Source organism: Sarcophilus harrisii, chromosome 2, assembly GCF_902635505.1.
Source record: "Sarcophilus harrisii chromosome 2, mSarHar1.11, whole genome shotgun sequence".
Taxonomy (NCBI): Eukaryota; Metazoa; Chordata; class Mammalia; order Dasyuromorphia; family Dasyuridae; genus Sarcophilus; species Sarcophilus harrisii.
The window spans coordinates 193,503,598-193,518,285 of NC_045427.1; the positions used below are offsets into that span (position 1 = coordinate 193,503,598).

At 35.1% G+C, this 14,688-nt stretch overlaps 1 non-coding gene across 1 annotated transcript; it reads right to left on the minus strand.

Moving 5' to 3' along the window:
• Positions 1-6,813: 6,813 nt before the first annotated feature.
• On the minus strand, positions 6,814-6,920 carry LOC111718617. Its single transcript, XR_002769138.1, has one exon. It is a non-coding gene; the product is annotated as a U6 spliceosomal RNA (small nuclear RNA).
• Between the last annotated feature and the right edge of the window lie 7,768 nt (positions 6,921-14,688).

Below are 14,688 nucleotides of genomic sequence, written 5' to 3' on the forward strand. Positions count from 1 at the left end.
ATTGGAATTTTGTGCCTATCTTACCGTTTGACCTATTCTGTTTTTTAAAGTGTTATTTCTTTCAGTATGTTTTGTGCCTCTTTTACCAAACTGTTAACTCTTTTTTTTTCAGATTTTCTTGCATCACTCTCATTTCTCTTCCCAATTTTTTCTCTACCTTTCTTACTTTATTTTTAAAATCTTTTTTGAGCTCTTCCATAGCCTGAGATCAATTCCTATTTTTCTTTGAAGCTTTGGATGCACAAATTTTGGTTTTGTCTTCTGAATGTAGGTTTCAATCTTCCTTGAAACCATAGCAACTTTTGATAGTCACAATTTTTTTCTGTTGTTTGCTCATTTTCCAATGTTTTTTCAACTCTTGAATAATTTTTTTTTCATTTTTCAACTCTTAACTTTGTGCTAAAATGAGATTCTGCTTCCCACAAATAAAGGATACTGTCACAAGCTGTAGGGTTTTTGTACGTTTTTTTTTTTTGTTTGTTTGTTTGGTTTGGTTTGGTTTGGTTTGGTTTGGTTTGATTTGGTTCTTCCAAGGTAATATGATCTAGGAAGAGAATTGTTTACTAGTCTCCTGCAATGGTTTGAAAATTACTAAAAAATACTTTTTTCAACCCTAAAACTATGACCAGAGTCCCTACTCTCCTGTAGTTCTTCTGTGTTAGTACTCTGCCTTGCAGTGGGACTAAAACTCAGACTGCAATCCAGATCCAACTGTAGGCAACAAAACAGAGGCTTGCCTTTGATATCAGCAAAAGGACCCCTGTAAATCTCTTTCTGACCTACTGTCTGATCCCCTTAGCATTTGTGGGCTGAGAGGTCTGGGGGAAAAAAAGAAAAAAACACTGGTGCCACTGATTCAGTCATCCCAGGATCTGTTTCTGGCTGACTAAAGCCCAGTCTGATAGATTTAGTTCTTCTCAGCAATACAGTGATCCAAGACAATTCCAAAAGAAAATGCTATTTGCATCCAGAGAGAGAACTATGGAGACTGAATGAGGATTGCAGAATGCTATTTTCACTTGTTTGTTTGTTTGTATTTTCTTTCTCGTGTTTTTCTTTTTGTTCTGATTTTTCTATCACAACATGATTATATTTGTTTAAAATGATTGTACATATATAATTCATATCAGATTGCTTGCTGTCTTGGGGAAAGACAAGATAAGGAAGGGAGGGAGAAAAAAATTTGAAATTCAGACTCTTATAAAAATGAAAGCTGAAAACTATCTTTACATGTAATTGGAAAACAAAATACTAAGGAAAAAATTCTACATCATTTTTCCTATAGAAAGTGAGACTGACATCTCCATATACATTCTACTTAGGGCACAAGAATTTCCATCACATACTCTTTATTGTCATTATATAGGCCAAGATTCAGAGATTAAAAAAAAAAACTTTATGAACAATACTGCTTCCTCCTTTTTTTTTTCCAATACTGGCTGCACATTCTTTGATACCCCCATATTCATTCATGGAAGGAGAGAGAAAATAAACACTCATTAATCCCCATTGCCACTTTAAGATTGTCTCTCAACCATTTTCACAAATCAACCTCTCCTACTTTGAGATCTACACTATCCAAATTTATCAAGCTATCTAGACAATAGTAGCTATTGTCTATAGACCAGAGCATTCTCATTTCTTACTTATTGGTTATGACATCAAACTCACATCTTATCTACATTGCCTCCTCTCATACTAGGGAACACCAAATACTCTTCCTTCCCAGTTCTCCAGTTTATTTTATATTCATGTTGTACTTCTTCACTTTACCTCACAAAACAGCGATGGTAACACTCTTGACCTTCTCATTATCCACAAGTGTTCCATGTCCATGTCCTTGGACTTGATAATTCCTTTGCCTTGTTTTATAAAAAGGCTAGAAAGATTTATACGAACTGATGCTGAATGAAACAAGTAGAACCAAGAATACGTTGTACATAATAGCAAGAATGTGTCATGATCAATTATAAAAGACTTGGTTATTCTGAGCGGTTCAGTGATCCCAAAGCAATCCCAATAGACTTTGAACAGAAAATACCATCTGTATCCAGAAAAAGATCTAAGGAGACCAAATATAAATCAACACATGCTATGTTCATGTTTTTTTTTTATCTCTCCTATGGTTTCTCCCTTTTGCTCTGATTTTTCTCTCCAAAATGATAGATAAAAGATTAAAAAAAAAAGATTATTTCTTTACCTGATCATGATCTTTTGTCATTCCATTTCCCCTATATTATACAATACCAACTTAGTTATTTGTCTTTTTCATGACCTCCATTCCCTCTGCCCTTCCTTCTCTTCCAACTCATCATTTCTGCATTGGCTACACTCATCTTTCAGGCTGCTAGTTGGCACAGGGGATAGAGCGATGAACCCAGAATCAGGAAGGTTGAAACCCAAATCTATTCTCAGCTACTTTTTTAGATCAATTACCCTGGAAAAGGCTATCTGATTTAATTTCCAAAACTGTAAAATGAGGAAAATATTACCACCTACCTCTCAGAGTTGTTGTGAGTACCAATTGAGATGTTTGTAAAGCATCTCAAACAAGGTACAATGTGCCTGGTACCTAGTAAGAACTTAATCATTATTGCTCCATTTCCTTCTCCTTTTCTATATCAATCCATTGGTAAGGCAACTCAACTCTGCACTATCTCTCACCTTCAATTCCCTTACCCTCTCATATTACTGCTAATCACATTTTGTCAAGCCCCAACACTAGATTAATGTCATAGCATGCCTTCTTTTATCCTATAAGGGTTAAAGGCACTAGAGGAAATAATAAAACTGTGTTGACTGGATTCCCTACAAATTTACATGATCTAATTGCAACTAGGATCTCACTACAGCAAAGTAAACACTGTATTTCTAATTGCGTTATAACCTCACCCTGTGCATTACTATTCTAACCTTCTCATCTCTCCTCAAGCTTTTGACAGTATCCCATCTTCAAACAACTAAACACCCTGACTCATACTTCACAAAAAAAAAAAAAAAATCAAAACCTTTAGCTAGGAGTCCTTCTCATCTCACACCATTCAGAAAAATCCCTCCTTTATCTCTTTCTTCCTGGACTTCAGATGAAGGAGTGGCCCTTCTCCTTGCCTAACTCAGCCCTTCTAAATGCATTTCCAATTCCATTGCCTTTTTATTTCTTCAGCAAATCATCCTGATTTATCTTATCTTCAATCTCTTACCCTTACTGACTTCTTCCTTAACATGGCCATGTCTCCTCAATCTTTAAGAAACACCTGCTAGCAATTATCTTACATCTCTCTTTCTCTTCTTGTATAAACAAAAGAAAGCAATATCAACTTGGTGGCTCTACTTCTTCTCCTCTGTCTTCTCAGCCCTCTGTTAATTGGCCCCCAACTTCATCATTCAATCAAAACTGTGCTCTCAAACGTTACTAATAATATTCTTATTGCCAAATCTAATGGCTTTTTCTTATGCATTTAAACTCATATCCTCCTGACTTCAGGAATGCCCCTGGCAAATAATAAAATGTGCCTGCTGAATATGGGTGTTGCTCTAATATCAAGAAAATATCAAAAGAACCAGAGAAATATCTGCAATATATTGAGTAAGTTCTTTATGGAAGAGATGGGTGAAGGTTTGAATAATAGTGAATAATAAGATATGTGTGAGGTTATAGATAATAATAAAACATAAAAATTATAATGGGAACAAAAATTGAAATTAATACAGCACTTAAAAGTTTGTAAAGCAATTTAAAGATATTATCTCATTTAATTCTCAACAGCAATGGTTATAGATTGTTATTGATCCAAAATTTGAAACTGATAGAAAGTAAAAATTATCTGAAAGAGGAGTCCAACCTAACTTCCAAAGATCCTGTTCATATAGCATGAATGAGGTAGCATGAATGAGTCATAACCTCTACCAGTGGAAGGTAGACTAATACTGTTGAGATCATAGGACTCTCAAAGTTCTAAAATATACCAACAAAATGGAATATGGTTGTGTCATTTACAAATCTATAAATACAAAGAATATAAAATAAAATACAAAATATATAAAAACGTAAGAAATTACTTCAGATGGGGTAAACAATACAAGAAGAATGTCTTAGATATACTCTTATGAGGCTCATAAATTAATCAAAATTAATAAAACTTTCTAAATCCACAAACCAATTCATAAGGAGCTCCATGCCCAAATAAGTTGATATTGTATTTATTTCCTCAATATTTGAATTTTTATGACTTTTCTAATCAATATAGGAAGAAATAAATATACTATGATGGAAAGAATAATGGATGTGGAGTCAGATAACCTGAGGCCAAATTTTGCCTCGATTGTGATCTTGGAAACTCTCTTTGGGTATCAGATATCACTTGTACAATGAGAGAGTTAGATAAGATAACCATTCTAAAGTCTCTTGAAATATTTTATCTGAAAATTCATTCCATATTTCAATTAGATTTATAGAGTGTTACTAAGTTAATAATAGTAAACAATAAATAACTTTTATTTTATAATAACTAAACTTAGTGATAACTTGTGTCTCCTCCAAGATTATACAGTGAAACAAAATGATCATGATCTTTGACAAATTTCAAATTTAGCATTTAATTAATTGATTTCAGCAATTGGAGTGCAATCTTTGAAAGGGGGAATGGGGATTTTTAAAATGGCAGCCTTGAAAGATTAAAAAAAAGAATCAAATGATTAATTTCCTTTAAACATAAACCAAAGCAGGTACGCTCTCTGCAGACCCGTTAAACACTGTCAGTTCACAATTGATTGCAGGAGAATGAGCAAACTCATAGAAGAAAATATTTACTAGCTAAGCAAGTGTCCGTGATATATACAGTATGTTCATTCATATCCTTACACCTGTGTCCTGGAAAATGCTAAAACTTGAGCCTGGCTAACATGAGGAGATTCAGAAAAATAGGAGTTGCAATATCACTAAGAAACCTTTGTAGGTCAAGAACATGGATTTCCAACTTGTGAATTTGGGGGTTAAATAAAAACCAAGTCTCTGTCATCTCTTTGCTTGCTAGTCTGTTTGGTTATATGAAAGAAAAATAGAACCAGAATCCAAAGCCGTCAGCAATTGACTTCAGGTGCCATCTGCATATATTCCTGGCACTATTAATTTGCAATTAACGAGGGCCTTATGTTTTATCCCCTGCAACTTACTGTCTTAATGTCTGGGGGAGGGGGTTGTAGCGGAAGGGAACATGCAGGTGGGTGGCAAGCTTTCTAGAAAACATAAATAATCTCTGTTTTTCTACATTTGAATCATTGGAATGAAAGCAACATTGATGGAATTTAAAAAGGTCAGTTGTTGAAAGGGGGAGGGGGAGGAAATAATGATTATGTCACCATTTTCCATAGTTATCTCAAAGGGTGATATTGCATCATCAAAGCTCTGCTGTACTGGAAATTAATGCTGGTTCTGGTTCTTTATTTTAGAACTAAGGATCATAGAATTTAGAGCTCGAAATCTCAAGTCATCTAGTCTACCTCCCTTGATGTAGCCATTTCAGCACTGGACCTTGAATAAGGAAGACTTGAATTCAGATATATGACATTGCACAAGTCTCTGACCTTTCAGTCTCTATTTCTTATCTGAAGTGTGTGAATAATAATATCTACTTCACATCATTTCTGTCAGAATCCACTTTTATAAAATATATTTATAACATATATTTTATAAAAATATATTATAAAACATGTATTATATAAATAAATCAGTTATTCTTGCTATTGTATGCATATCAATTAATCAATAAATATTTATTTAGTGTCTTTGTTATATGTCAGGCTCTGTGGCGTGCTCTGGAGACAGGAAAAAAAAAAAGCTAAAAGACAATCCCTTCCTCAAGGAACTTACAATCTAATGGAGGAGACAACATGCAAACAAATATATACAAATCAAGCTATATATGTGAGAAATAGGAAATATTTAAAAGAAAGACATTGGAATTAAGAGGAATTATGGAAAGTTCCCCATAGATGGTGGGATTTTAGTTGGGATTTAAAGAAAGCCAGAGAGGCTGGTAGTCAAAGTAGAGGAAGAAGAGTCTTCCAGGCATAGGGAAAGTCAGAGAAAATGCTCAAAGCTGAGAAATGGAGTGTATTGTTCAAAGAAGAGTGAGGAGACCTATGTCACTAGATTGAAGAGTATATGTTAAGAAGTAAAGGATAAGAAGACTGGACTAATAGGAGAGATTAGGTTCTAAAGGGCTATGAATGTCAAAAAATATATATATATTTTGTATTTGCTCCTGGAAGCAATAGAAGTAACTGGAGTTTATTGAGTTTGGAAGTGATATGTATGATTGAACCTCTACTTTAGGAAAATCATCTAATGATGGACTGAACGGATTGGAGTGGCAATAGATACAAAGCAGGCAGACTCACCAGCAGGCTATTGCAGTAATTAAGGCATGAGGTGATGAGGGGCAGCACTAGAGTGATGGCAATATCAGAGAAGAAAAGGGGGAATATTTGAGAGATATCAAAAAGATTAAATTTTTCTTGACCTGCATGCTGCAGTCTTTGATACTGTTAATCATCTCCTTCTGACTATTCTTTCTAGGTTTTCATGACACTGCTCTCTCCCAGTTTTCTTCCTGAATATATGAATTCTCTTTCGTAGTTTCCTTTACTGGATCTCATTCATGTCACACTAAGCCACCATGGATGTCCCTCAATGTTCTCTTCTGGGACCTTTTAGCTTTTCTTCCAAAATTATCTTACTTAATTTAATCAGCTCCCTTGAGTTAAGAGATCATCTGCATAAATCCTTCCCAGATCTATAAATTCAGGCTTCTACTAGTCATTTAAAGCTTCATGAATTTGTGTGTCATTCTTGAGCAGGGACCATGCTAATCTTCTCTGTATTGTTCCAATTTTAGTATATATGCTGCTGAAGCAAGCACTAGTCATTTAAAGCTTATCATAACATGTGACCTTCCTATATTTCCAGTCATCTTACCCTATAGTCTCCTTTATGTACCTAATGATCCAACCAGATTGGTCCATTTACTCCACACTCCATCTCTGATCTCCATACCTTTGCATAGGCTATGTTCCATGCTTGGAATGTTCTTCTCCCTCAACTCCACCTCTTGGTTTCCCTAGCTTCTTTCAGGACTCATTTCAAGCTCAACCTGCTGCAGGAGGCCCTCCTGGACCCTGACTGCCAGGGGCTTCCTCCCAGACATTGCCTTCCTTCTGTTTATATACATCTTCTACATACCTAAATTATTTTCATGTTGTCTGTCCCATTAGAATGTGAGCAGAAACTATTTTACCTTTCTTTGTCTCCTTAAAATTTTACAATACCTGGCACTAATTGAAATAGGGAACTATCATTTAGAGACAATTTCCTTTACTAAGGTGGATCTGCACCTCTTCTGAAAGGTATTGTCTTAAGAAGTTGCCCAGAATAAGAACCTTTTCCAGTCACACAAAAAGTAGGTATCTGTTTCTGATACATTGAACCTGGTTCTTTATACCTCTCTTACTCGACAGGACAAACTGTTTCTTTCCTATTTAAGCCAGCCATTTTCTATTTCACTGGGATATGCTGCTCATTTCATCCCACACTGCCTGCCAGACACGGCTCCCACTGATTTCATGAAGGATAGATGCTGCACATGGGGGCTGGGAATCACCCACCTCATTCTGAATCTTGTCAAAGCCCATAGAAGTTTAGAACATTCATAAAAGGCCAGTATCCTAACCTAGCAGTTATGGCCTGCTTCAGACAAAGAATGCTCCGGTGTTGTGTGAGCGTGGCCCAGTTGAAAGAGCTATTGCTACAACTGCAGAAGTCCTGACACTGGTTCTCATACATTCAATGGGACTAGCATTAAGCCCTTACCCTTTTGTACAGTGAATGACACAGGATGGGCAAACAATTGCTCCAGAAAGATTGAAAACACTATTCCTGCTTCTGCCAGAGTATTTGCATTTTTGGAAAAGGTTCTTATTTCTTTCTAAGCTCAGAGTGAGAAGCTTTTAAAAAGCTAAAAATATTCCCCCCAAATTAAAAAAAAATCAACTAGCCTGTTTTCCATTCTTTTTAAGGGGATAGCTCAGCATGCTGAACTATAATTCTTGCATACTAAGTCACAGAATGAAATTGAAAACACTAGAAGTCACAGGATCAAAAGCTTCAGAAGTAGAGAGGATTGTATTGTCATAGATAAAGGGTCATATATCTAGAGCTGGGAGGAGCCTCATAGGCCAGCTAGTCCAGCCATTAAAATTACAGAGAAAGAAACTGAGGTTCACGGAGGGTAAAGATTTTTTTTTAATAGCTTTTTATTTACAAGATGCATGCATGGGTAATTTTTCAGCATTGATAATTACAAAACCTTTTGTTCCAATTTTTCCCCTCCTTCCCTCCACCCTCTACCTTAGATGGCAGGTAGACCAATACATTTTAAATATGTTAAAGTATATGTTTAATACAATATATGTGTACATATCTATACAGTTATTGTGCTGTACAAGAAGAATCAGACTTTGAAATAATATACAATTAACCTGTGAAAGAAATCAAAAATGCAAGCAGACAAAAACAGAGGGATTGGAAATGCTATATAGTGGTTTATACTCAATTTGGGGGTAAAGGTTTTGACCAAAATCACATAGAGTATGGCAGAGCCTGGATTTTAATTCAGGTCTTCTGAGTCTAAATCCTACACTGTTTTTGCACTATACAGACTTTATAGCAGAAATGCTATGGTGTTGAAGAACCATATACTCCAATCTTGCTCCACCCTAACTGACAGCTGCAGACACCAAACTCAGAGGCTGATTCACTCCTGGTGACCAAGTGAGTGATGGGCTAACTGGGGCCTTCCGGCTGTGGTTCACTTTTTCCTACCATATTTTGATACACTCAAAAGTACAACACGGTGTAATACAGTGCTTACCATTAAGTAGTTCACAAACCATTTGAGGATTCCCAGCAGTGGTCTGAGATTAATGCTAAAAAATTCTTTCATGGCATATTAAGCAGTAATCAATAACATTATTAATAATAAAAATGTATATGGCACCTACCTGTTATGTATCAGATACTGTGTTAAATATTTGACAAATATCTTACTTTATTCTTACAACAACCCAGGAAGACTGTGCTATTGTTATCCCTATTGAAGTAAACAAAAGTTACTTGACCAGGATCAAAAAGCTAGCAATTGTATGAGGTCAGATTTGATCTCTGGTCTATTTACTCTGCCACCAGCTACCTCTATCATACTTGAATTAATGACAACATAGGATTCTTGCACAAAAGTCACATTATAAGTGCTACTTACATATTATTTCTATTAAGGATGCTCTGCCTTCATGTCAATGGCAATGCCATTTGATCCAATTGCCATCAGGAATGGCTTCATTGTTGTTGTTCAGTTATTTTTAAAAGTCTTTCCTCACTATTTGTGACTTCATCTGAGGTTTTCTTGGCAAAGATAATGGAGTGTTTTGCCATTTCCTTCTCCAGCTCATTTTATAGATGAGGAAATTGAGGCAAACAGGGTTAAGAGATTTGTGCAGGATTACATAGCTAGCAAATGTCTGAGGACAGATTTGAACTCAAGAAGATTAGTCTTCTTGAATCCAGGTCCAGTACTTTATTCATTGTACCATCTATCTGCCTACTAACTTTAAAATTACTATCAAACCAGAGCAATATTTGAGGTGGATCATTCTGAGATGTAGTGATGTCTAACCTTGGATCACTGATTCTAACCCAGAAAACATTCATGAAATTAAAGTTATTGTATATCTGACAAGGAGCAACTGTGTCCTATTTTTTCTCATATCAATCCTACAAATCAATCAAAAGATACATCTTCATAAAGACATTCCAGTACAATGGACAAATTCCTAGATTTGGCATGAGAATATGGATTCAAATCTGGGTCCCACCTTCTTATTCCCAGGTAGCTCAGTGGATGGAATGCTGGGCTTGGAGTCACTTACTAACAGTATGACCCTGGACAGTCATTTAATCTATGTCTGCCTCAGTTTTCTCAACTGTAAAATGGCAATAAGCACATCTACTTAGCAGAAAAGTTGTGAGGATCATATGAGATATTTGTGAAGAGCTGAGCATAGCTCCTCACACATAATAGGGATTTAATAAACATTTATTCTCATGTAAGAACTTGGAAAGTTATCTACCTTTTCTGAGCTTCACCTTGCTTAAATATTAGACTAAATCTAATATGATATGATAATTACAGCAGAAAAAGTCATCAGATTGAGAAAGAATATAAAGTGAAGAATTAATTGATTTAATGATTGACAATGCATTTTAAGCACTTATTATGTGGCAGATACATGCTATACATAGGTAAACATTTTTTAAAAGTGTGACAGTACTTGCCCTCAAAATTATATTCCAAAAAGGAGAAAGCATTTATAGAAGAGTATCAGCCAGAGGCAGGACTTTGGGGATTGACAGGAAGAAAATAAGGATAGTGATTTGTTTGTTATAACCTTTTTCAGGGAACCAGGTACATGTTTTCTGGGTGACTGATTCCAATGTTGATAGTGTCCTAGAAGAGAGAAGCAATAGAAGGATTGATCCATTCCAAAATGGTATAGTTATTTGATTAAATGAGTTGGGAATCAAGAAGACCAGAGTTCAAATTTTTCTCTGACCTAATAGCTATGTGACCATGAGTAAGTCATCTCATCTCTCTGAGTCTCAGTTTTATTATCTCTTTGCAGATGATTCCCAACTGGATCTATGTAACCCTAGCCTGTTTCCTAAGTTCCAGTCCTAAATTAACAGTTGGCTTTTGGATATCTTCAACTGGATGTCCAAAGCAGAACTTAATATATTTCCAAAAAAAGACCTCCCCCTCTTTCTATTGTAGCTAAGAATAATGTCATCTTCCATTCTCCTAGGTCCAAAACTTCAGAGTCATTCTCAATTCCTCATTCTCAGTCACCATATATCTAATCTGTTGCCAAATTTCATTTTTTCATACACAGGATTTCTTGAACGTATTCTCTTCTCTACATTCACACACTCCCTTATCACATCTGCCCTGGACTCCTGAAGTAGCTTCTAATTGATTTCTATGACTCAATATTCCCAGTACTCCATTTCTTCTTCATTCAAGTGCCAGAGAGGCTTTGCTAATGGATAGGTCTGAAAATGTCATCATCTCAACCAACAAACTCTACTAATGCTCTCTTAGCTCCAGGATCAAATATGAAGTCCTCTACATAGTAATTAAAGCTCTTGACCCTCCCAAATCATCTTAACTTCTTATATTTTCCTCTACTCTACCCTCTTTGCATATAACTACATTGATTTCTATGCCTTTTTCTCATGCTACATTGCTTCTACTGCCTCCAATCACTGACTTAGCCAAATTCCTAGAATAATCTTCTTCTTTATCTATACATCTCAGTTCTCTAGTTTTTTCAAAATATAACTTAAATTCTATCTTCTGCAGGATGCCTTGTCTGGTCCCTTAATCTGCTAGTACTTTCCTTTCTGAGATTATATTCCATCTACTCTATATTGGATATTGAGGTGGTAGGATGGATAGAGTTCTGGGACAGGAGGCAGGAAGTCAGCTTCATGACTTTAAATTCAGCCTTGGACACTTACTAGATGTGTGACTCTAGGCAAGTCACTTTCCCTGTTTGCCTCAGTTTCCTCATGATTAGAGAAGGAACTAGCAAATCACTCTAGTATCTTTGCCAAGAAAAAACCAAATGGGGTCACAAAGATTCAGATGTGAAACAACTGAACACTCTCCGTATATCTTGTATATATTTAGTGATTTCTATGCTCTCTTCCCCATTAGACTCTGGGTTCTTCCAGGACAGGAATTGCTTTTGCCTTTCTTGGTAGTCCCAATGCCCGATCCATAATAAACACTTAATAAATGCTTTTATTGGATTGAATTGTTACCTGAACTGATTGATTTGATTGATTAGTTCCTATTGTTAAGCTTAAATGAAATCAAATATGTAAAGCATGTTAAAAATGTAAAGCACTAGGTAAAGGGCAGTTATAATTATCATCAAATCATCAATCAATTAGCATTTAAATGTCTCCCTCTTTAAATGTGTGATATGTATGTAGATTTAGCAGAGCAGTTAATGAGTAAGTACAGAAAGAACTTGGAGTTGGAAAAGAATGAATGAATAAATGGAAAGGGGGATAGAAAGCATTTATTAAGTACATTCCATGTGAGAGGCACTGTGCTAAGCACGGGAGGATACAAACACAAAAATTAGAGTCCCTGCCTCATTATTCCTATTCTGAAGTTAGGATAAATTATGAACCACTTCCACTGGGAAAAAAAAAAAAAAAAAAAAAAGAATCAACATTTACAAAGCATTTGTCTCACAATCATAAGAATTAAGTAGTGAAAATCACCTTCTCTCCATTTTACTAAAAAAAAAAAAAAAAAAACCAAGACCAACAAGTATATGATCAATGTTCCCACCTTAATAGAACTCCAAATTCAACCCTCATTTCACTAAACCATTACACTTCTCCCCCAAAACAGAATAATAGGATATAGGATGTATCTAAGTTTACATTTCAACATTCATTTAATTCAAAGCTGTCTAATTAATTTCTTTACTTCACTTTTCAAAACTTGTATCTAACCATTCAATAACATCCTCCAGTAATAACCTAAGTAAAGTCAAAAGAATGAATAATTAGACAGGATTTCACATTACAAAAGTACCTCTGATAAATTATACAAGATTTATAACCTATCTCCAAATTCAGTAACGGGTCAACACAACAATATCATAAAAATGTCACCTCCAGAGAGTCAATATCTCAACTGATCCATGAACTCATCATTTTGGACATTGTTTGCTGTTTAGAGATCACAGCCTTTCCACCTCTTCTTCTTTCCTCTTCATTTCTCATTCTTCTTATCCTTGTCTTTGTTCATATGTCTATAATATATACAGGAAATGTCCAAAACACCTGAGACTTTCTTCTAGTTGTTTTATCAAATTTTTTTTTCTGATTCATTACATTTGTTCTCATATTAAAATCATTTCCTACCTGTGCTCCAAGACTGAACTTTCCCTTGGGACAAATAACATCAAAGAAAGTAAAGATATCTATACCCACCCCTCTGCAAAAAAAACAAAAACAAAAACAAACAAACAAAAAAAAGATCCAGTAATGAATACAGCATTTTCCTAATGCTTACCCATTGCTCTTCTCAGCACAAACTCTTTATTTTACTATGTGATATATATCAGTATTCACATTTGCTATATCACCACCCCACCTCCTTTCTCAAGTATATCTTTTAGAAAAATGAAGCCTACTACTGGGTCAATATCCCCCAAAAAAATCATAAGAGGGAAAAGGACCCGCATGTATGAAAATGTTTGTAGCAGCTCTTTTTGTAGTGGCAAGGAACTGGAAATTGAGTAGATATCCATCAGTTGGGGAATTGCTGAGTTTATGGTATATGAATGTAATGGAATATTATTGTTCTATAAGAAATGATAAGCAGGCTGATTTCAGGAAAGCCTGGGAAGACTTGCACAAATTGAAAGAATTGCATGAATTGAAGTGAGCAGAACCGGGAGAAGATCGTTCATAATAACAACAAGATTATGTGATGATCAACTTGATTCTTCTCAACAATGTGGTGATTTAAGGCAATTCCAACAAATTTGGAGCAGAAAATGACATCTGCAGCCAGAGAGAGAACATAGACTGAAAGTGTATCAAAGCATAATATTTTTATCTTTTGTTTCTTTGGATTTTTTTGTGATTTTTTTTCATTTTGGTCTGATTTTTCTTGTGCAACATGACAAATATAGAAATATGTTCATATATTTAACTAAATTTATATAAAATGATGCTTATTAAATGCTTTCATTGAGTGAAATAAAATATAAAAGTAAAAGTTAAAATTTCCATAAACTTTAAGGTTTGTAAAATACTTTACTGAGTTTATCTTGTTTAAACTTCAGAGAAATCCAGTGGCGTAGATATTAAAGATACTATCACCATTATCATCCATCATTATATGAATAGGCTTTAAAGGAAAGGAAATAGAGTCTCAGAGAAACCCAGTTTTTCTTATGGTCAAAAGCCTAGTAAGCCTTACAGGTAGTACTTGAAGCCTGCTCTTTCTTATTCCAAATTCAGTACTTTATCCATCCCAGTATATTGTCTCACAAGATTCACAAAGCAGTTTCATATATATCATCTCAGTCAAGACTAAATAACTCTTTTTAGAAGGTGTCATGAATCAACAGACCTAAGTTTGAATTCCATCTTCATATTTATCAGCTTTGTGATTCTAGTCAAGTACTTTAATCTTTTTAAACCTCAGTTTCCTCATTTGTAAGATAGGGGTACCAGGGGAGATGGTGAGGTAAATAGTTTATTTCATAGTCAAGAAATCTGAAATCAAGCTTGACCTCTATCACTTAGTGGTTCTGTGTGACCCTGAATAAATCACTTTATTTCAAGTATCTCTAGATTTATCATTTACACTGAAAGATTTCAGACTCAGTTATTTTTTGTCTGTGTCTCTTGCTAAGTCACTTAACCACTATTTGCCTTGGTTTGGGGGACAATAATAGCACCTATCCAATGAATAAATCATGATCCAGTAGGAAATGAATTATCTACTGACACACAGACCTAGTGAAAAATTGAGAGCTATA